The sequence below is a fragment of the Mustelus asterias genome, chromosome 17 (assembly GCF_964213995.1).
Source record: "Mustelus asterias chromosome 17, sMusAst1.hap1.1, whole genome shotgun sequence".
Lineage (NCBI taxonomy): Eukaryota > Metazoa > Chordata > Chondrichthyes > Carcharhiniformes > Triakidae > Mustelus > Mustelus asterias.
In genome coordinates, this window is record NC_135817.1 from 46,713,748 (window position 1) to 46,734,633 (window position 20,886).

The following is a 20,886-nucleotide window of genomic DNA, read 5'->3' on the forward strand; positions in this document are numbered from 1 at the left end:
CGACAGAGCTATCTTTCCTCAAGAATCATACTGCCAATAAGAATGTCATCAAACAGTAGTAGATGTGCTCAAGCAATGATTCTGTTGTCTGGATCGTTTGCGAGGCACTTTGCAGTAAAATCATGAGTGGATATTCAGATTTGTGATCGTGCTATCTGCTGTATAATTTTGTAATAATGAGGGTCCAGCTACACCACCAGGTCAGCAGGAGGAAGAGAAAATGGACTGTTCAGGTTGTTGCAGGGAACATGTGATATTGATGCAGCCAGCTCATAATGACTCAGGCAGTCGGCAATGTTACTGGGAACACACCCATTTTATGGTGTGATCAATTTATGGGCTATACACCAAAAATAATAAATTAGAATGTTTGTGTACAAATATTATTTTGCCCTGCTATGTGCTAAGATTGCAGGGCTCAATAAGTTGTAAAAATACTTAGTTGTGTTTCCGCATCTCCTCCATGTTGTGTATGGTTCTAAAGATTAAAACATTTTTTTCAGTTGCTTACCAACCTCTGCGTTCCTTTTACAACATTTTCAATACCTTCATAGCGCTGCTTCAATACTTGACATGTAATTATCTTGTTAGTCACTCTGTGGTTACTCACCTAATTGATTTGATATATTTCTGAAAGCGCATACAGAAAATCGCTTGCCTCCAACATGAACTTCGGAAGCAGCCCCAGGCATTGTTCAGGTGAGTTCTGGACTAGTGTCATGGAGAATTAGGTGTGGATAAAATTTCCGCAGGCGTTCACCTGCATCCCGTTGGTGGAGTGCAAATCATGCCGCCCTCCAGCGTGTTTTCTGGTCTGCTATCGTGGGCACCAGTGGAAGTTCCCATGGGAAATTATGTTGGCGTTGAAATGATTTTTGGGACTCCTGCCAAATTCAAACCCCACTTCCCCCCCCACCCCACCGCCTTGGAATTTGGGGCTTCACAGACAGTATGTACCTCTGCAATGTGACATCATTGTAATGACGATCTGAGAGTTTCATCCCAAAGAAAGGACCTTCCACAAGACAGTGTCAGACTAAATTCTACACTAAAGTCTCTAGAGTAGTGATTGAGTCGACAAACGTTCTGACTCAGGGTTGAGTGTTAACCCCTGGCAGAAAGCAAATGGACAGGCAGTTATATATCACCTTTAAAGACGTATGGAGAGAAGTCCTGTTCTTAGCACAAGTCCCAATTTTATTTGGGGCAAAAGAGAAGGATACCTGATGGAAATTCTGATCTCTTGAGCATCATCAGTTTTAATTGCTCCAAATCTGCTGGCTGCACCTTCAACTGCCTGGGCCCTGATCTCTGTAATTCCTCATCTAAACCTCCCTAACTCTTCCTTTAAGGTGCTTCATAAAATCTACTTCTTTGATCAAAATGTTGACCATCGACCCAAGTATCACCTTATATGGCTCACTGCCAAATTTTACTTTATTATAGTCCCGTGAAGCATCTTGGAACTTTTTTATTAGATTGAAAATGTTACATGAGTACAAATTGTTCTCATCGTAGAAATTTCTTCCACTCCTTGAATTGAAATGTGTAGGCATGATTTTAGGCTTCAGGCCTCAGTTATGCTGCTAGGCAACCCCAGGGAGTTAAGCGATCACGAATAATTAAATTTTGATCCACTGCACTTCTGGCCGTTTCCCTCGCGCAGTGAAACGATCATCGAGGAAGTGGGGGACAGAAAGTGAAAGAGGCAGAGCTCAGGCCAGCAATAGTCTTCAGCGCTGCTCTACATTTAGTTAAAATTACAATGCCCCTTACCTATCTGTTGCTGGGCTGCAGTGGTCCCATTGAGGATTGCTATTTCAGTTGCATGTAGAACAAAACTCCTGAGTGCAGTCTGGTATATGCAAATGCACTAATGCCTATTTCAGGAACAGGTCCTGTCCTGGGTCTCACCTACTCTCCCTCCTGTGAATCCGCCCCGCACTTGCATGGATTCCAGCACTTAGAATTTGGGAACTGCTTGTAGTTCCAATCCCGACCACCATTGCCGCTGCTGGGACTACAACGCTGCTGGCCAATTGGATTGCCTGGCTGCTCTCCGAGGCTGAATCTCTGCCCGAGTGAGTGGCGGACGTCCTGTCTTCAACCAATTACGGCTTGGGGCTGCTGTAATTGGTAGGGGTGCATTCCCCTCCAAGTCCAAGTGGCAGAGCGGGAAATCCTGCCATCTGAAAAATCCTGCCCCACCTTCACTCACCTGAAGAAGGGGCTTGCAGCTCCGAAAGCTTGTGTGGCTTTTGCTACCAAATAAACCTGTTGGGACTTTAACCTGGTGTTGTTAAACTTCTTACCACCTTTTTTTAACAGACGTTCAATCACCCCTCCAAGATTCTCCCTCCATTGTGTGGATTCATTACCCCTTCTGTTTTAATTTGGCATTTTTTAAAATGTTAAATGGATTACATTTTTTTACAAATTGTGCTTGATGTGGTAAAAGTTTTTACTAGGGTCACAACAAGTGACATTTTAGGAGGAAGAAGATAAAGGAATGGAGGATTGCACATTTGTACTTCATTTAATTGGCACTCCTGTGTGGCTTTAAAAGAAATTGCAGTGCACCTCAAGTCAGCAGTAGTATTATTACCAAAGGTAATGTATTAATATTGATCCTTCTGCTACAAATGAAGAGGGAATGACACTTGCCAAAATAATTAGATTTGGGCACCAATACTCACCACAAACCCAATAATGAAGCAACATACATGGAACCTGTATATAAATCTCCTGGTTATTCAACATGGTAAAACTAAAAATCACAAAACTAGTAATATTTGTACTGTTTGAGTTAACCACTCTTAGTAGTTGCCACCAAATGAATGAGACATACAGCAGGGTAAAATTGGCAGATTTGCATGTAGCCAAAAGCTGGAGGCAATTCAAAACATGGAAGTTAATCCTTAGAGGCAAGTGTTACAATCACAGCAAAGAGTGGAGATGCAGGGTTGGGAGAGAAGGGCAGGGCTTTTAACCTTCAAGATTGTCAGAAAGAAGTGAAAATGGCAAAACTGACACAACACTGCCTACTTCCAGTTTTACCTGAAGCACGTCAATCAGTAAAATCTTCAAAGCATCTGTATATTGAACATGATTTTTTTTATTTTTAAACTCACGAAGGCTTTATTTTCCTGCAAGTAGAAAGAGGTGGAAAGGATTGGATTCAAGGGTCGACAGTGTTTCCTCAGGTCTGGTGAGCTCACCCCTTTACAGCCAATGGCCAGCACCCCCAATCCCTGTGATCTCTGACTTGCCTGGCAACTGCTGCCATAAAAGAGCTGCTGAAAATTGCAAGACTTTAAAAACATTCTCAGTTGCTTTCCCTGCCCCAAAATTCATCAGCTGGTCAATCAGCATGGCTATCTGGCAGGTACCATGTTGAAAATGTTATTTAGTCTCATTCACTGAGGAAAGGTTAGCTTTTGTTTCTGCTGAACCTCTAATGTTCATTCTTTTCTCATCTCTAGGCTACAAATCCTGTCTAAAGTTGCCCCATTATCGACCACTCCTCTAATAAATAATATGTCCAAGTTTTTTTTTCCCCGTTCTAACCTAAAATTCACTTTTCCCCTCATTCTAGAAAAGAAACTGAAAAAATAAAGAGCACCAACCCTTTTCATTATTTTCATCACTTGTGTTTTTGACGTTTCCTCAAATTAAATTGCCTTTTGGCAATATCTCAAATTCCATTTTTATTTTCAAAACATTGAATGCAAATGTTGAACAATGTATTTCATCACTCCCTTTACACGTGTCTTGGACAGACTCCATAACATTTTAATTTCATATGAATTTTTGATAACTTATTGCGTCTCAACTGTTAAAATAAACAAAGCCATTTAAATGATATTAAGCACACAATCCATTTTTTGTAGACAGGACTCAAGAACCCTACAATAACACCAGAAAGTTTTTAAAATGCTGATTAAATAAATAATCATCCTCCAAACCGCACTCAAAAATGTTGCTTATCATAAAACCATGAATCAAACAATCAGTCAGAACTTCTTTTCAAAAACTCACCCTTTTGATTGCTCATAAATCTATCAACATGAATAAACAGCTATTTAAAAACTTCTTCAAAACATTTCAGTCATCCTAAATGTTCAAAATCATTCTATTGAACAAAGCTCATGCTCCCCTTCAAGTTATATAAATTATCCTTGCTGAGCTAAATCCATTAGTATGGTTGAAAGCTCAGCCAAACCTCATAATGAGACTCAATTGCACAACTGTACAAACAAACCCCCCAGAGCTCAATATAATGGAGTCTTTGAAGTTGCCTGAAGAAATGGCCACATGTTCAACTTTTTTTTTGAAAGTTCAACAGATAGATTTTCGACTAAAGTCAGACATCTATTTAGGTATCTCAAATTTAGTCTTCATGTAAAAATCAAAGCACAGGGTTCCAATGATATATTAAGATTTAATTTTCAATACAGTTGAATGCAGAAGGGCACTTTATACAATGGAAAAATTACTCCAAAGCATGTGAATACTTATATAATGCTGCTCAATATAATGGTTACTTACCTTTTAAGGATAGCAACCCATAATCTGTCACTACATTAAAAACATACTTATCATCTAGCATATAATTAGGACAGTCAAAGTTGACAACCTTTAAACTTGACTGTTAAAAGGTTCCTGACTCCACAACAGGCTTCCCACCAGGTTCACAAACTGACTAACCTGATGTGTGTCTCACAGTCTTTGAGAACCTCCCTGCTTCATTGAAAATCTCAAACTCAGGAAAATTCCAAATTGAGGCAGGCATTTAAACTGCTGAACCCAACGCCATGCTGATGTGTCAGATCACAACCTGGCTGTTTCCTGCATCAGTCAAAATGGTGGCTGGTGAGAATCACCTGGAAATTTAAATTTACTGTCTCTCTGCCTCAATCTTCAACCACCCAACATGGGTTTTCCCAGTATCGAGAAATGCAGCCCAGTATTTCAGGTCTGCGATCTCCCATCAGAACTGAGAAGTATAATAGCTTATGAGCAAGTGAAAGGCTGGGAGGAAATTCAAAAGGGAAGATATGTGATTGGGAGGAGGGCAGGAGAGATTAAATAATAGCGCCATGCTAAACTGAAAAATTACATTTCCAACACCTATACCTTCCTAACTTTTCTCAGTTATGATGAAAGGTTACAAACCTGAAGTGCTAATTCTGTTTCTCTCATCACAGATGCTCTGTGACCTGCTGAGTGTTTCCAGCATTTTCTGTTTTTATTTCAGCTCTTCAGCATCCACACACTTCTGCTTTTGCCTCATTTGAACATTGACAGGATGAGAGAACTACCAAAATCCCTGTTCCCCTTCAAATGTTCTTTGCCTAATACTAATCTACTTGCTCATATAAAATGGGCATGCATAATTGAAAGAAGTTCATTTGCCTTTTTGTTGTTACTTCAGTAAGTTCTTGTGACCACTGTTGTGGTGCAATCGTTCATTTTCCTCAGCAGCCATAATGGATAAACTGAAGGTGGGTCAGGCTGTATAATTGATTGTGACATTGATATTTACCACTAATTTCTGTGTATCTGATTCATTCAAAGAAAGATTGGTGGTGTTGCAGTGAATCGGCACTGCATTGGTGTACAAAATAAGTGACTACCACTTTGTGTGCTTAAGCAAGCAGTTTCACCTTGTTCCCAAGAAACATGTTGTAGCATAAGAGGGTTGTGTAATTTTCCTGATACAGCAAGACTTGCAAATGTTTAGAGATGGCACCCATATAGACTAGTGGGCTCTATTGCAAAATGCTGCTAACCTACGTTAATTGTGAATGTTCTACTTGCTTTTTGTTACCATCAGCACTAGGTTAGGCAAGTCAATACTTGCTTACCAGACAGCTGTCTGTACGCCTCCATTTCGAGTCAGTATATTGATGTATTGAATCCAGAAAGTCCAATCTTTTAACTTAAATTGACAAGTTCCGCTCTATCATTTAGAGCCACTAATCATGAGAACTCAGGGTGGGGAGGTCTGGTCTCACCCGCTACCAGGATCTTCAGGTCCTGCCAAAAGTTAATGGACTTTTGGCTGGCCTGTCACATCCCCCACACAGGTCCCACCATGGCAGGATCAGAATATTCCAGCCTTGGAATTGTTCCTTCAGGTTCTTTAAACCAGGTCCTTTTGATATTTCTGCATAAGTGTTATGGACCTATCTTTTACAGAGTTCTGTTTCAATGCCTTGATCAATGTAATTAATATGATTTTCAAACTACTTCAACAGCATAATGATGCTGACGTTTGGTGTTGACACCTTAACTATCAATTTTTTTATAAGTGAACTTAAGATGCATATGGTTTCCACTGCAATTTTCCCAGTTCTTACAGGTCTGTTGTGATTTGTGTGGCACCTTTACCAAATGGACCATTTGGTGTGCACTGGATTTATTCTTATCACTGAATTGAACAGAAAAAGTTCCCTGATGGAAACGGTTAATTGAAAATAATCAATACTTAATTGAAAGCAGAAGAGACTTAAATCAAGCATGCAATATGAAAATGCACCATCCAGAGTTTGTTCATGAATTGTGAATCCTGTGGGAATGCTTAAGGTTGAACTAACTAGGTCAGATCACAGTTTTGTATCTATAAGTGAATTGTGCTTTGATGGCATTTTAATGACTTGGTTTCAGAAAATGCAGAATTCAAAACCCATTTGAACCTCATTATGGAGATATTTGTTCATCAGAATTCACAGGATTTTCTGTGTCTACTTGGCATTTTTGTGGCCTAATATCTGAGTTGAGTGTGTTACTGGCAATGTATTGACATTCCAATACTTTGTGTCATGGCATGGTTGGACCTGCTTTGCCTTCAATTACTTTCTACTTGCCAAATTTTACAGTTCTGCTTAATTCAGCTGAAGCACCCCATAAACTCTTGCCACATTGATTTATTGTCATTCAGCTACCGTTCTGCATTGTGTGAAGCCAGACAAATTATTCACTTTTTCCTATGCAGCCAGGAGAATATCAAAGAACAAAGAACCATACAGCACAGGAACAGGCCCTTCGGCCCTCCAAGCCCGCGCCGCTCCCTGGTCCAAACTAGACCATTCTTTTGTATCCCTCCATTCCCACTCCGTTCATGTGGCTATCTAGATAAGTCTTAAATGTTCCCAGTGTGTCCGCCTCCACCACCTTGCCCAGCAGCGCATTCCAGGCCCCCACCACCCTCTGTGTAAAATACGTCCTTCTGATATCCATGTTAAACCTCCCCACCCCCCCACCCCCCCCACTCACCTTGAACCTATGACCCCCCGTGAACGTCACCACCGACCTGGGAAAAAGCTTCCCACTGTTCACCCTATCTATGCCTTTCATAATTTTACACACCTCTATTAGGTCACCCCTCATCCTCCGTCTTTCCAGTGAGAACAACCCCAGTTTACCCAATCTCTCCTCATAACTAAACCCTTCCATACCAGGCAACATCCTGATAAACCTCCTCTGCACTCTCTCTAAAGCCTCCACGTCCTTCTGGTAGTGTGGCGACCAGAACTGGGCGCAGTATTCCAAATGCGGCCGAACCAACGTTCTGTACAACTGCAACATCAGACCCCAACTTTTATACTCTATGCCCCGTCCTGTAAAGGCAAGTATGCCATATGCCTTATTCACTACCTTCTCCACCTGTGACGTCACCTTCAAGGATCTGTGGACTTGCACACCCAGGTCCCTCTGCGTATCTACACCCTTTATGGTTCTGCCGTTTATCGTATAGCTCCCCCCTACGTTAGTTCTACCAAAATGCATCACTTCGCATTTATCTGGATTGAACTCCATCTGCCATTTCTTTACCCAAATTTCCAGCCTATCGATATCCTTCTGTAGCCTCTGACAATGTTCCTCACTATCTGCAAGTCCAGCCATTTTCGTGTCGTCCGCAAACTTACTGATCACTTCAGTTACACCTTCTTCCAGATCATTTATATAAATCACAAACAGCAGAGGTCCCAATACAGAGCCCTGCGGAACACCACTAGTCACAGGCATCCAGCCGGAAAAAGACCCTTCCACTACCACCCTCTGTCTTCTGTGACCAAGCCAGTTCTCCACCCATCTAGCCACCTCCCCCTTTATCCCATGAGATCCAACCTTTTGCACCAACCTACCATGAGGGACTTTGTCAAACGCTTTACTAAAGTCCATATAGACGGCATCCACAGCCCTTCCCTCGTCAACCATTTTAGTCACTTCTTCAAAAAACTCCACTCGGTTAGTGAGGCATGACCTCCCTCTCACAAAACCGTGCTGACAATCGTTAATGAGTTTATTCCTTTCTAAATGCGCATACATCCTATCTCTAAGAATCCTCTCTAACAACTTCCCTACCACGGATGGTCAAGCTCACCGGCCTATAATTTCCCGGGTTATCCTTCCTACCCTTCTTAAATAACGGGACCACATTAGCTATCCTCCAATCCTCTGGGACCTCACCTGTGTCCCGTGACGAGACAAAGATTTGCGTCAGAGGCCCAGCGATTTCATCTCTCATCTCCCTGAGCAGCCTTGGATAGATTCCATCAGGCCCTGGGGATTTGTCAGTCTTTATATTCCCTAAAAAACCTAACACTTCCTCCTTTGTAATGGAGATTTTCTCTAACGGGTCAACACTCCCCTCCGAGACACTCCCAGTCAACATATCCCTCTCCTTTGTGAATACCGATGCAAAGTTTTCATTTAGGATCTCCCCTACTTCTTTGGGCTCGAAGCATAATTCCCCACTTTTGTCCCTGAGAGGTCCGATTTTTTTACCTGACAACCTTTTTGTTCCTAACATATGAATGAAATGCCTTGGGATTCTCCTTAATCCTGTCTGCCAAGGACATTTCGTGACCCCTTTTTGCCCTTCTAATTCCTCGTTTGAGTTCTTTCCTACTTTGTATTCCTCCAGAGCTCCCTCCGTTTTTTGCTGCCTGGACCTAACGTACGTCTCTCTTTTCTTTTTGACCAATCCCTCAATTTCCCTAGTTATCCACGATTCTCGAATCCTATCCTTTTTTTTACAGGCACATGCCTATCCTGCAGCCCTAACAACTGTTCCTTAAATGACTCCCACATGCCAGATGTGGATTTACCCTCAAACAGCCTCTCCCAATCAACAGCTGCCAATTTCTGCCTAATCCCACTAAAGTTAGCCTTCCCCCAATCCAACACCTTACCCTTGGGACGCCACTCATCCTTTTCCATCACTATCCTAAAGCTAACAGAATTGTGGTCACTATTTGCCACATGTTCCCCTACCGAAAATTTGAAGACCTGACTGGGCTCATTCCCCAGTACTAGGCCCAGTATAGCCCCCTCTCTAGTCAGGCTGTCTACATATTGTTCCAAAGAACCTTCCTGTACACATTTTACAAATTCCTCCCCATTCAGACTCCCAGCCCTACGCGATTTCCAGTCTATACCAGGGAAATTGAAGTCTCCCACTACAACAATCCTATTTTACCTGCACCTATCCATTATCTCCTGACATATCCGTTCTTCCACTTCCCTTGGGCTGTTGGGGGGCCTGTAGTATACCCCCAACATAGTGACTGCGCCCTTCCTGTTTCTGAGCTCCACCCACAGTGACTCGTTACACGACCCCTCTGAATTGTCCTTCCTCGGCACCGCTGTAATATGCTCTCTGACTAATACTGCTACTCCCCCACCTCTTTTGGCCCCTCCTCTGTCTCACCTAAAACACTTGTACCCCAGAATATTCAGTTGCCAGTCCTGTCCCTCTTTCAACCAAGTCTCTGTCACGGCAATCACATCCAAATTCCTCGTAAGCATTAAGGCCCTAAGTTCGTCTGTCTTACCTGCTACGTTCCTTGCATTGAAGTAGATGCACTCCAGATCTCCAGGCCCAGTGAGGTCATCCTCCCCCAGAGTGCTCTTCATCTTTGCCAGCCTTGTCCTGGCCCCAAGTTCGTCCCCAGACTCTACACTTGTAGACATAATTTTTTGATCCCCACCCCCTTGCCATATTAGTTTAAACCCACCCGAACTGCACTAGCAAAACTCCCAGCCAGGATATTCGTGCCCTTCCAATTTAGTTGTGACCCGTCCCCCTTGTACAAGTGCCCTCCTCTCTTGAAAACTTCGCAGTGATCCAGGAATATGAAGCCCTCCCTCCTGGGTCACAAGTAGGCTGATGGGCATAACTATGTTCTGACCTCAGTCAGACTGTATGAGTGGAATTTTCCCAGCCAACAAGTTTAGCTTTTTGAAGATCAGACCACCATTTTTTAAAGGCCGTCCCGATACAAAAAAGTCAAAACACAGGGAGAAGCGAGACCATGGATGGATTTGAAAACCAGTGTGAGAATTTAAATTAATTGTAAGGAATTGATTTGCACAAAAGCAAAAATAAAGTCAAATTAAAATAAACTTGTATTTTGCTTATTTCCTGAAATAACAATATACCTTCTAGAGTCTTCGGCCAGGATTTTCTGGCCTCACCAATGGACTTTTGGTTGACCTGTCGTATTCCCTACGGAAGTCCCACCATGGCAAGGTCAGAAGATCCCGGTCTTGGAATTGTTCCTTCAGATTTTTAAAAATCAGGCCTTTTGATATTTTTACATTAGCGTTCTGGCCCGATCTCCTACAGAGTTCTGTTTTAGTGCCTTGAGCAATACGAACAAACTGAACTATGCATCTTTGGGCTGCCTAATTGTACCCACACTTCTTTTGCACAGGTTAACAATTATAATATTTAATTCCATCATTTGAGTAGATGAAAATGGGCAATGTACAGTGACTCCTTTCATTGTATAGAGCAAATTTTCCCAGAGCAGACCTGAAATAAAACCTTGTGGGATTTCCATTGAAGAGTCGGAAGGAATAGGGTAGTCAGCACAGATTTTCGAAAAGGAAAGTTATGTTTGACCAAACTAACTGAATGCTTTGAAGTAACAGAGTAAACAATGCAGTAGATGTAATATATTTGAATTTTCAAAAAGCCTTCAATAATGTGCCATATATTAGAAGGTAAGGTCAGGGCATGTGGAGTTGGGACAATTGGCCAAATGGATACAAACAGAAAATAGAGAGTGCATGGTAAGGATAGCTACCCAGATTGGCAAAAGTGAGGAGTGATGTTCCACGAAGATCGCTGCTGGAACCAATATTGTTTACAATTCGGATCAATTGGAGAGGTACGTGGAGTTAGCAGTCAGGCTGAATGGAACAAAATGCAAGAAAACAGGAGCAAACTTTCAGAATGGACATGCAATTGGCAAATTAATTTCAATGTAGCTGGGCGTGAGGTGGTGCAATTTTGTGGGAAGAATAAGGTGGCCACATTCTGATTGGATAATAAGAGTCAAAAGGAGGTAGACAGGAAACAGGATCTAGAGGTGTAGATATACAAATCGCTAAAGCTAGCGATATGGGTTATAAAACTATACAAAAAGTAAAACAAGCACTTTGGTACATTTTGAAAGGATGATGGAAAAGCAGAGGTAGGTATGTTAAATTTTATGGAGCTTTGGTTAGACTACACTTGGAGTGCTTTAAGCAGTTCTGGTCTCTATAAAAATTGTATGGAGGTATTCGAGAATATGCTAAAAAGATTCACAAGGATAATATTAGAACTGAAAGAATGTGTACTTATCAGAATACATCGAACAGGCGAAGTCTCTTTTCTCTGGAAAGGAGAAGATTGATGGGGGTCCTTGAGATTATGAAATAGTTTGATTAGGTATGTGTAGAGAAAGATGCTTCCCCTCCAGAGACTAGTTAAAGTGTGAAACATTTTACCACAAAGAGTAATAAACAAATTGTATAAATGACATTCTAAGTAGAAGCTTCAGGGAGAAAGGAATAGACAGATAACGATGGATGGATACGGTTGGATGATGAAGAAGTGGCAACTGTGGAGTGTGAAAGCCAACCAATTGGTTTGTTTCTGAGCTGTAGGATGGAATTTTCTGAAAAAATGATAGTGTCATTTTCAGCAAGAAAATTGGCACAATTCCTGCTGGCTCCAGCAGCGTGATCTGGATTGCAATTTTCATGCACTTTAAATTTTTTCTCCACATGCAAAACACCACACCTGAAGCACAAAGTACTCGATTTGCCTGCCCCAAGGGTCATCTAAGCAATTCAATGAAGGGGGCACTGCATTTAAATAGCCCCACAACACTTGCTCTCATTTCAAGTCAGGAGGATAGCAGCAAGGAAACTAGCTCTTAGGTTAATGGAGGGGGCCCTCAGCCATTTGCTGGATGCCGTGGAGGAGAGGTGGGCGACAATATACTCTCAGTCTGGCAGGAGACCCTGCAGAAAGGTGATAAACCCTGCCTGGGATATAGCGGCAACACTGGTCAGTGCCAGCAGCCTGATCAAGAGGATGGATGTGCAATGTAGAAAAAAAATGAATGACCTACTCTAATCAGCCAGGGTCTCTTCTCTGCACTCCACCCTTCCATCAACTCTTGGAATGTCACCTCGATCCCACATGTCACCACCTCACAGGGCCCCAGCACTCGACCTCTCACCAGCATTCTCAAATGCCACCCCTCCCCTACCCCCCTGTCCACCCCGGCACTCCTCATCAACATCCCTCCCTGCTCAAGCACAGTGCCCACACATGCCAGGTGCCATCAACATCTGATCCACCTAACATCCAGTTCACATTATCCCTAATTGTGTTCCTGCAGGAGAAGCTTGCCCACAACTGCAGCCATTTTTGCACTGGGCCACCCAAGAATCCATTGACTTTTCTGGCAAGACTGGATGATCCTGGTGGCAGGCAGGGGTGATAAAATCCCACCTCTTATGTCTTTATGGTGATGTATTTTGTATTGAAATCCTTAGCTAATTTTTAAAAATATGTGTGACTGATAATTAAAATGACTGCCATGAATTATTATCCAACTAATCATTCACTTAAGAAACAGTAGAGGTATTTTAAGATGCTAATAAGTATGCGAGAGTGCAAGTTAAGACATTGTCTGATAATTAGATCTGGGAGTGACTCCAGGCTGTTCCCTCTTTGACTCTGCCAACCACAAATTAAACTTGATTTATTTCGCTTGCGAGGGTAGATAATACATTTATGTTTTTGCCTCATTTCTGCTTCCTATCTGATTGCTGAGTAACATTGATGCCATCACCTCTACCCAACTCTGTGCTGCACTTCAAATGGTCCACAAATAAGACACAATGGGGATGATCTTACCCTCTTGTGGGGCGAGCCAGTAAGATCACAAGAGAGTCGAGAAATCGGGTTCTTTCACCTCTAACGATCTTACCAGCACAAGATATCTGACAAGATCAGCCTGCGAGAGGCTGATTATAATATTTAAATGCTGTTTAAAATAGCATCACGTACGGTCCCCATCAATTGGTCCGGGCCGGTGGGGGGGTTGGTATGGCGGTCAACTGGAAAGCCCCACGGGTGGAGGTGATTAGCCACGAAGGCTGGTTCTAGCTGAAGAGGCAGTGACTGGTCACAGAGCATAGAAATCTGCACATGCGCAATTGCGCCCCCTTCTGCTATCTGCCAGCCTTTAGGTGGTTTAAGTCTCACCATTCCCCCTGCTGGTGGATTCAAGTTTGGCAAGATTGTTTTGACAAAGTTGGGTACGATTCCATTTTTAAGTTGCCCAAAAAAAGGCATAAATTTCTCCCGTTTTTTGAGACTTAAAATTTTTTTGGTAAGATCATTCCCAATGTGTGAAATTAAGCCTCCCAACAAGAAGGAAAAGAAGGGAATAAATGAGAGATAAGAACTTGTAAATTTTTTTTTTTTAAATGGAACCTTTGCCCATTTGTAAAATAACTTTGTTTTCCTCCAATATGTATTTCAGTGAGGTTTGATCCCCTCTGTGCCAGGCATTATTTTCCAATCAAAGAGCTTCTCTCTAATAGCTTTCCAATCCCACTTGAATCCAGGAATATACACAATAGTTTAGCGAAGGAAGGTTGCCTTGAACGCTTAACCTTATGACTATCAGGTGCCTATCTCGCTTTGATTTTCCTTCCTTTCGCAACAGCATCCAAACATCACTCCATGTCTTCCCACAATTGGGTGGGCGGCATAGTGGTTAGCACTGCTGCCTCACAGTGCCAGGGACCTGGGTTCGATTCCAGGCTTGGGTCACTGTCTATGCGGAGTTTGCATGTTCTCCCCAGATCTGCATGGGCTTCCTCCAGGTGCTTCGGTTTCCTCCCACTGTCCAAAAGACATGCTGGTTAGGTGCATTGGCCATGCTAAATTCTCCTCAGTGTACCTGAAGAGGCGCCGGAGTGTGGCAACTGGGGGATTTTCACAATAACTTCATTGCAGTGTTGATGTAAGCCTACTCATGACTAATAAATAAACTTTAAACTTCACTTTTAATTGTATTGCTGGAACTTGTTGCCTATTGGTGGAAGTGGAGACTGTCAGTAATTTTAAAAGGACATTGGATAGGTACTTGAGGAATATAAATTAGAGGACTACAGGGATACAGCAGGGGAATAGGACTCTTAAGATTACTCTGCTGAGAGCTGCCATGGACTCAATGAGATGAATGGCCTCTTCCCATGCCACAATGAAGCTCTGAAATTAGCAGCTTGCCTTGCGGCAAAAACTAGGGAGAACGAAGCATTTTACAGAAGTGATACAATGCACTGGCAGTATTGCCTTAGGTTGGACTATAGTGGTTAAGAGGAAGCCTGTTCTGAACTGGTGTAGTTGAGTAGAACAGATTTGTTACGTGCCAATCATAAGGTGGCCAATAATGTTCCTATATTGCAGCTGATTCATTGGTGTCCTTTAGGGAAGGAAATCTGCTGTCCTTGCCTAATCTGGCCTACATGTGAATCCAGAACTCCAGCAATGTGGTTGATTCTCAACTGCCCTTGGGTGAGTAGTGATGGGCAATAAATGCTGGCCAGCCAGCGACGCGCATGTCTCACGAATGAATAAAGAAAAAGCTCGGGTATAAGTATCATATCAATTTTTTTAAAACCCTTTTACAATTACTGATGAAACACCGTAATGGATTATAATGGTTAGGAGGAGGCCTGTTCTGAACTGATGCAGTTGAGTAGAACAGATTTGTTGTGTGCCAATCATACTAATCTTCCTATACTGCAGCTCAGTTGTAAGTATCATATCAACTAAAAAAAAATACTTTTTACAATTAATGATAAAATACAGTAAAGTGCATGAGAGCAAAGGGACCAGTTATTAATTACCATCTGGTTTTTGCTTGAGTGGTGCCTTTGGTAATTGGTCAGCAGTCTTAGATTCATTGCCAGAAACATTTGGATAATTCATTATGTACTTGTATGATTTTGTTAATTCACTAACTGTTAACCTGGCCTGATGCTTTAAGGCCATTGACATCATCCTCCTCATGAGCTGGTCTAAATCTATTGAGCTGAATTACATTTAATTTCTATTTTTTTTTAGAACATTTTTGGCTGCAAGCTTGAAAAAAAACCAAACTCCCCAAAAAGCTTTACTGTCAAGATGTAGCGTGGAGTTTGGGTGCTCCTAAACTTTCATAGAAATAAAAGACGTGTGTCTGCCATGGGGGGGAAAAAAAGTGGCAGTGTTCAAAATTGATTTTTTTTATTATTATGGATCCATCTTGTCCATTCAACTTCACAATTCTGTTTTGAGATGTCAAGCTTTCAGTTTAGTTCGCCCTGCAATTCCCTCCCATAACCTCTCCACCTTTCCTTATCCTTAAGGATGTTCCTTTTAAACCTATCTCACTGGCTAAGTTTATATCAACCCTAATATCTCCTTGTGTGGCTTGGTATAAAATTTAGTTTGATAACATTCTTTGAATTATTTAACTATATTGAAGGTGCTATAAAAATGCAGGGCACACCAAACTAGTGACTGCCAGTTTTTCCATCTAACAGTGAGCTGAATGCTCTGTCCATCCATTAATTAACTTGAAGCAATACCCTTGCGCACAATTGGATATCGCCCACCAGATAACTGGCACAGCTTGTACCTCAACCCTGTAGATATTGGTAAGCATGTATGTTTTTATTCATTAATTCATTCATGGGATGTTGGCTGGCCTTGCGTTTATTACTGATCTCTAACTGCCTTGCATTTCTGAGCATTTGAGAGTCAACCATTATGCTGCGGGTCTGAAGTCCACATGGATGCCAGATTTCTCTTCCTAATGGAAATTAGTGAACCAGATAGAGTTTTACACCAATTGACAATGATTCCACGGTTATTACAGTAAGAAGTCTCACAACACCAGGTTAAAGTCCAGCAGGTTTATTTGGTAGCACGAGCCACAAGCTTTCAGAGTGCTGCTCCTTCATCAGGTGAGTGGGAGTTCTGTTCACAAACAGGGCATAGAAAGACACAAACTCAATTTACAAAATAATGATTGGAATGCGAGTCTTTACAAGTAATCAAGTCTTAAAGGTACAGACAATGTGAGTGGAGAGAGGGTTAAGCACAGGTTAAAGAGATGTGTATTGTCTCCAGCCAGGACAGTTAGTGAGATTTTGCAAGCCCAGGCAAGTCGTGGGGGTTACAGATAGTGTGACATGAACCCAAGATCCCGGTTGAGGCCGTCGTCATGTGTGCGGAACTTGGCTATCAGTTTCTGCTCAGCGATTCTGCGTTGTCATGTGTCGTGAAGGCCACCTTAGAGAACGCTTACCCGAAGATCAGAGGCTGAATGCCCGTGACTGCTGAAATGTTCCCCGACAGGAAGGGAACACTCCTGCCTGGCGATTATCAAGCGATGTCCATTCATCTGTTGTCATAGCGTCTGCATGGTTTCCCCAATGTACCATGCCTCGGGACATCCTTTCCTGCAGCGTATCAGGTAGACAACGTTGGCCGAGTTGCGAGAGTATGTACCGTGTACCTGATGGATGGTGTTCTCACGAGAGATGATGGCATCCGTGTTGATGATCCGGCACGTCTTGCAGAGGTTGCTGTGGCAGGGTTGTGTGGTGTCGTGGTCACTGTTCTCCTGAAGGCTGGATAGTTTGCTGCAGACAATGGTCTGTTTGAGGTTGTGCGGTTGTTTGAAGGCAAGAAGTGGGGGTGTGGGGATGGCCTTGGCGAGATGTTCATCTTCATCAATGACATGTTGAAGGCTTCGGAGAAGATGCCATAGCTTCTCCGCTCCAGGGAAGTACTGTCCGCCGTGTCCTGTGTTTGTCTTCTGAGGAGGTCGGTGTGGTTTTTTGCTGTGGCGCGTCGGAACTGTCGATCGATGAGTCGAGCGCCATATCCTGTTCTTATGAGGGCATCTTTCAGCGTCTGGAGGTGTCTGTTGCGATCCTCTTCATCTGAGCAGATCTTGTGTATACGGAGGGCTTGTCCATATGGGATGGCTTCTTTAACGTGTTTAGGGTGGAAGCTGGAGAAGTGGAGCATCATGAGGTTATCCATGGGCTTGCGGTACAGTGAAGTGCTGAGGTGACCACCTTGATGGAGATGCATGTGTCCAAGAATGCAACCGATTCTGGAGAGTAATCTATGGTGAGTCTGATGGTGGGATGGAACTTGTTGATGTCATCATATAGTTGTTTCCGTGATTGTTCACCATGAGTCCAAAGGAAGAAAATGTCATCGATGTATCTAGTGTATAGCATCGGTGGAAGGTCCTGTGCGCTGAAGAGGTCTTGTTCGAACCTGTGCATGAAGATGTTGGCATATTGAGGTGCGAATTTGGTTCCCATGGCTGTTCCATGTGTCTGGATGAAGAACTGGTTTTTGAAGGTGAAGACGTTGTGGTCCAGGATGAAGCGCCTGAGTTGTAAAATTGCACCTGGAGATTGGCAGTTGTCGGCATTGAGTACTGAGGCAGTTGCAGCAATGCTATCGTCGTGGGGGATGCTGGTGTAGAGTGCCGAGACGTCCATTGTGACGTCTCGGCACTCGGCATTTTAGCTGCCCACTCCATGGTCATTGTTAGACTTCTAATTCCAGATTTCTATTGAATTCAAACCTGGGTCCCCAGATCTTGTCCTGGATATAGTTAGAAGAATGGTTAATAAAGGGAAAGTTTACCAACAGCCTTGCCTCCAACAGTCTCTAATGATCCTAACCAAAAACAATCTAAGCTAAGACCCACAAAGATAATAAGAGTTGCCAATAACAAGGAAGGTGGGCAGTGTTTCCTCTAAGTTGCATGGGAACGTGGTGTGCTGGAAACAAATCGGCCAAATACAAGTAATGTTCCCTTCAAGCTGTGTGATCGTGTTGCAATCTTAAGGGATTGGGCAGTGCAGCAAATAAAACTTACACTGACAGGAAATTAGGGAGAAGGTTGATTATGGGCACATTGCTTTCAGCTACACTAAGCTCAATGAGGCTGATATGCAGCTTATGCTGTGTGGGATGTATCTGGAGAAGCTGACACAGAGAACACTGGAGCAGTTTTCAACAGTGGTCAGATGGAGTAAGGGCAGAGTGAGCTTTGCACAAAGAAGATGGGGTTTGGAACACTCCAGGGTCAAAAAAGGATACTGCGGTTGCAACCTCAGTAATCGGGGAGAGAGAATTGGTGGTAATAGTCTGACACCAAAAACAGTGACTGTTACAATGCCTTATTTTTAATATGCAGAAACCTTTGGTAAATTCTGTATCAAATTGACTAACACCGCCAGTGCCTCCAGATGATGATCAAGGAACCCTAATTCCAGGACAAGAAATTAAAGTTAATGAGACAAGAGAATTTGCATATTGGAACAGGGTTTTCTGCAATATGATTACACTGGCTGCCTCTTCTTGGCAACTCTTTAGCATTTGTGTCTTTGGATCACGGCTAATTTGGACTCATGCCCACAATTTCTGCAAAATCAGTTTTAACTCTTGGTATGAATTTGGGGCCATAATGGTTGTCACCAGATTTAAGTCCTTCAGATGGTAACTGGGATTCCTGCAGTTAAATTATTTCTCTTATTAGATGTTCCTAGCTTGGATGCATTCTCAACAGGGAGATTTCAGCCTTCATGGTGTGTCATTTGGGCTGTTTTGTGAAAACATGTTTTCATGTTAGGGATGTCTGGTCGCACAGCACACTGCTGCACGTGAACTGTTAATATTTGTATCTCTCTTTCGCCCTTATTTATAGAACACCACACAAAGGCTGCAGCAGGTGTGAGAAGAACTGTTTTTCTCTCTTTCTCATACACATATCTTCATTGTTTTCAGAAAAGAAAGCACTTTATGAATTTTGTCTCAATCAACATCACAAAAACAGATTATCTGGCCATTATCACAATGCTCTCTGTGGAAGCTTGCCGTGCATAATTTGGCTGCTGCATTTCCTACACTACAACAAGTAACTGCATTCTGAAAGTATTTCATTAGCTTTAAAGTGCTTTCGAACATGCAATAGTCATGATAGGTGCCATGTAGTTCAAGTCTTTTTCACTTTTCTAAATTATTTGCAATATATAGCCTTTAGTTTTAATGCAAATAATTTTGTAAACCGTTTCAAGAAAAATGCTAGAAAGAAAAATTTACATCCTCGCAGATTTGTTACACAGCACATGCTCAGGGTATGCAAACCAAATTCAACTCGTGGCTTGGCTCAACAAAATATAAACTTCAAGCCATAGGAAGAAAGTTAAACCATGCAATCTCTTGAACCTGTTCTGCCACCATTCAATTAGATCATGGTTGAACCATTTGCGGCTCCTTGACAACCTTACCGAATAAAAATCTGTTTATCTCTGTTCTGGAAGTTTAATTGCCCCAGTATCCATAGCCTTTTGGGGCAGAGTATTTTAGATTTTTGCTGCCCTTTGCATAGTTATAGAATCCCTACAATGCAGAAGGAGGCCATTTGGCCCATCAAGCTTGCACCGACAACAATCCCACTCAGGCCTTATCCCCATAATCCCATGTATTTACCCTCCTAGTTCCCCTGACACTAAGGGGCAATTTAGCATGGCCAATCAACCTAATCTGCACATCTTTGGAGTGCGGGAGGAAACCGGAGCACCCGGAGGAAACCCACACAGGCACCAGGAGAATGTGCAAACTCCACACAGATAGTGACCCAAAGCCAGAATTGAACCTGGGTCCCTGGCGCTGTGAGGCAGCAGTGCTAAGCACTGTGCCACCAAGCCGCCCTTAGTTGCCTGAGTGTTTCCTGATTTCACTCCTTGATAGGTTATCTCTAATTTTAAGATTATGTCCCCTTGTTCTGAATTACTCCACTAATGGAAATAGCCGCTAAAATCTTGTTCCCGTTCATGCCAGCAGATTTTGCAGTCCTGCTGATGATACATCTCTGCTGCGGGTTTCCCTGCTGGTGGTTTTGGAGAAACAGCAAGGCTATAGTTTTGTATATCTGATTAGCCTCAAAGCAAAACAGAGATAACACTAGTTTCTAAATGTGGAGGAACTTTATTTAAAGAATTTTATACAATGCCTTAAAATGTCTATACCATCATTCCAGCTCAGCTTCCAGTTGCTTTTGAGTATTTAGTTTCATCCAGGCTTAATCAATCACATATAATGAGCTTAGATCAGCTACTAGACCCATGTAATCAAACATAGAGCAATTTAACCATTAACAAATAGGGCCTGAACTTCCTCAGAGTGGCCATCAACACCATACACTCAGTGCAGAGTGGTTGTTCATCCCGGGATGATGGGTGGGGCATGGGAGTGGTTCCGTCACTGGGTGGTGGTCAGGCAATTTTGGGGCAGGCCACCAATTGGCAGGTCATGTTGGCACTCAAGGGAGGGTGGTCAAACATTGGGGGCAGGGTGGGTATCACAGTTGATGAGGGAAGAGCCAGGGGAGAAATCGGGTTGGGCTTGGGGGGGGAGGGGGGGTGGGGGAAGCTGTTAGGGCATTGGGGAGAATCTGGGGGGAGGGGGGTTACGGGAGTCTCATCAGGGTTCGGGGTGTG

At 42.8% G+C, this 20,886-nt stretch overlaps 1 protein-coding gene across 3 annotated transcripts in view; it reads left to right on the forward strand.

Moving 5' to 3' along the window:
- Positions 1-20,886, forward strand: part of sytl5 (synaptotagmin-like 5) — a 190,882-nt gene that overhangs the window by 29,627 nt on the left and 140,369 nt on the right. The window contains exon 2 of one of the 3 annotated variants that reach the window (XM_078232555.1): positions 12,690-12,818. The exons of the other annotated variants lie outside the window; for them this stretch is intronic. The gene's annotated coding sequence lies outside the window, so the exon portion shown is untranslated. The remainder of the gene's footprint in view (positions 1-12,689; positions 12,819-20,886) is intronic. 3 annotated transcript variants of the gene reach the window in all.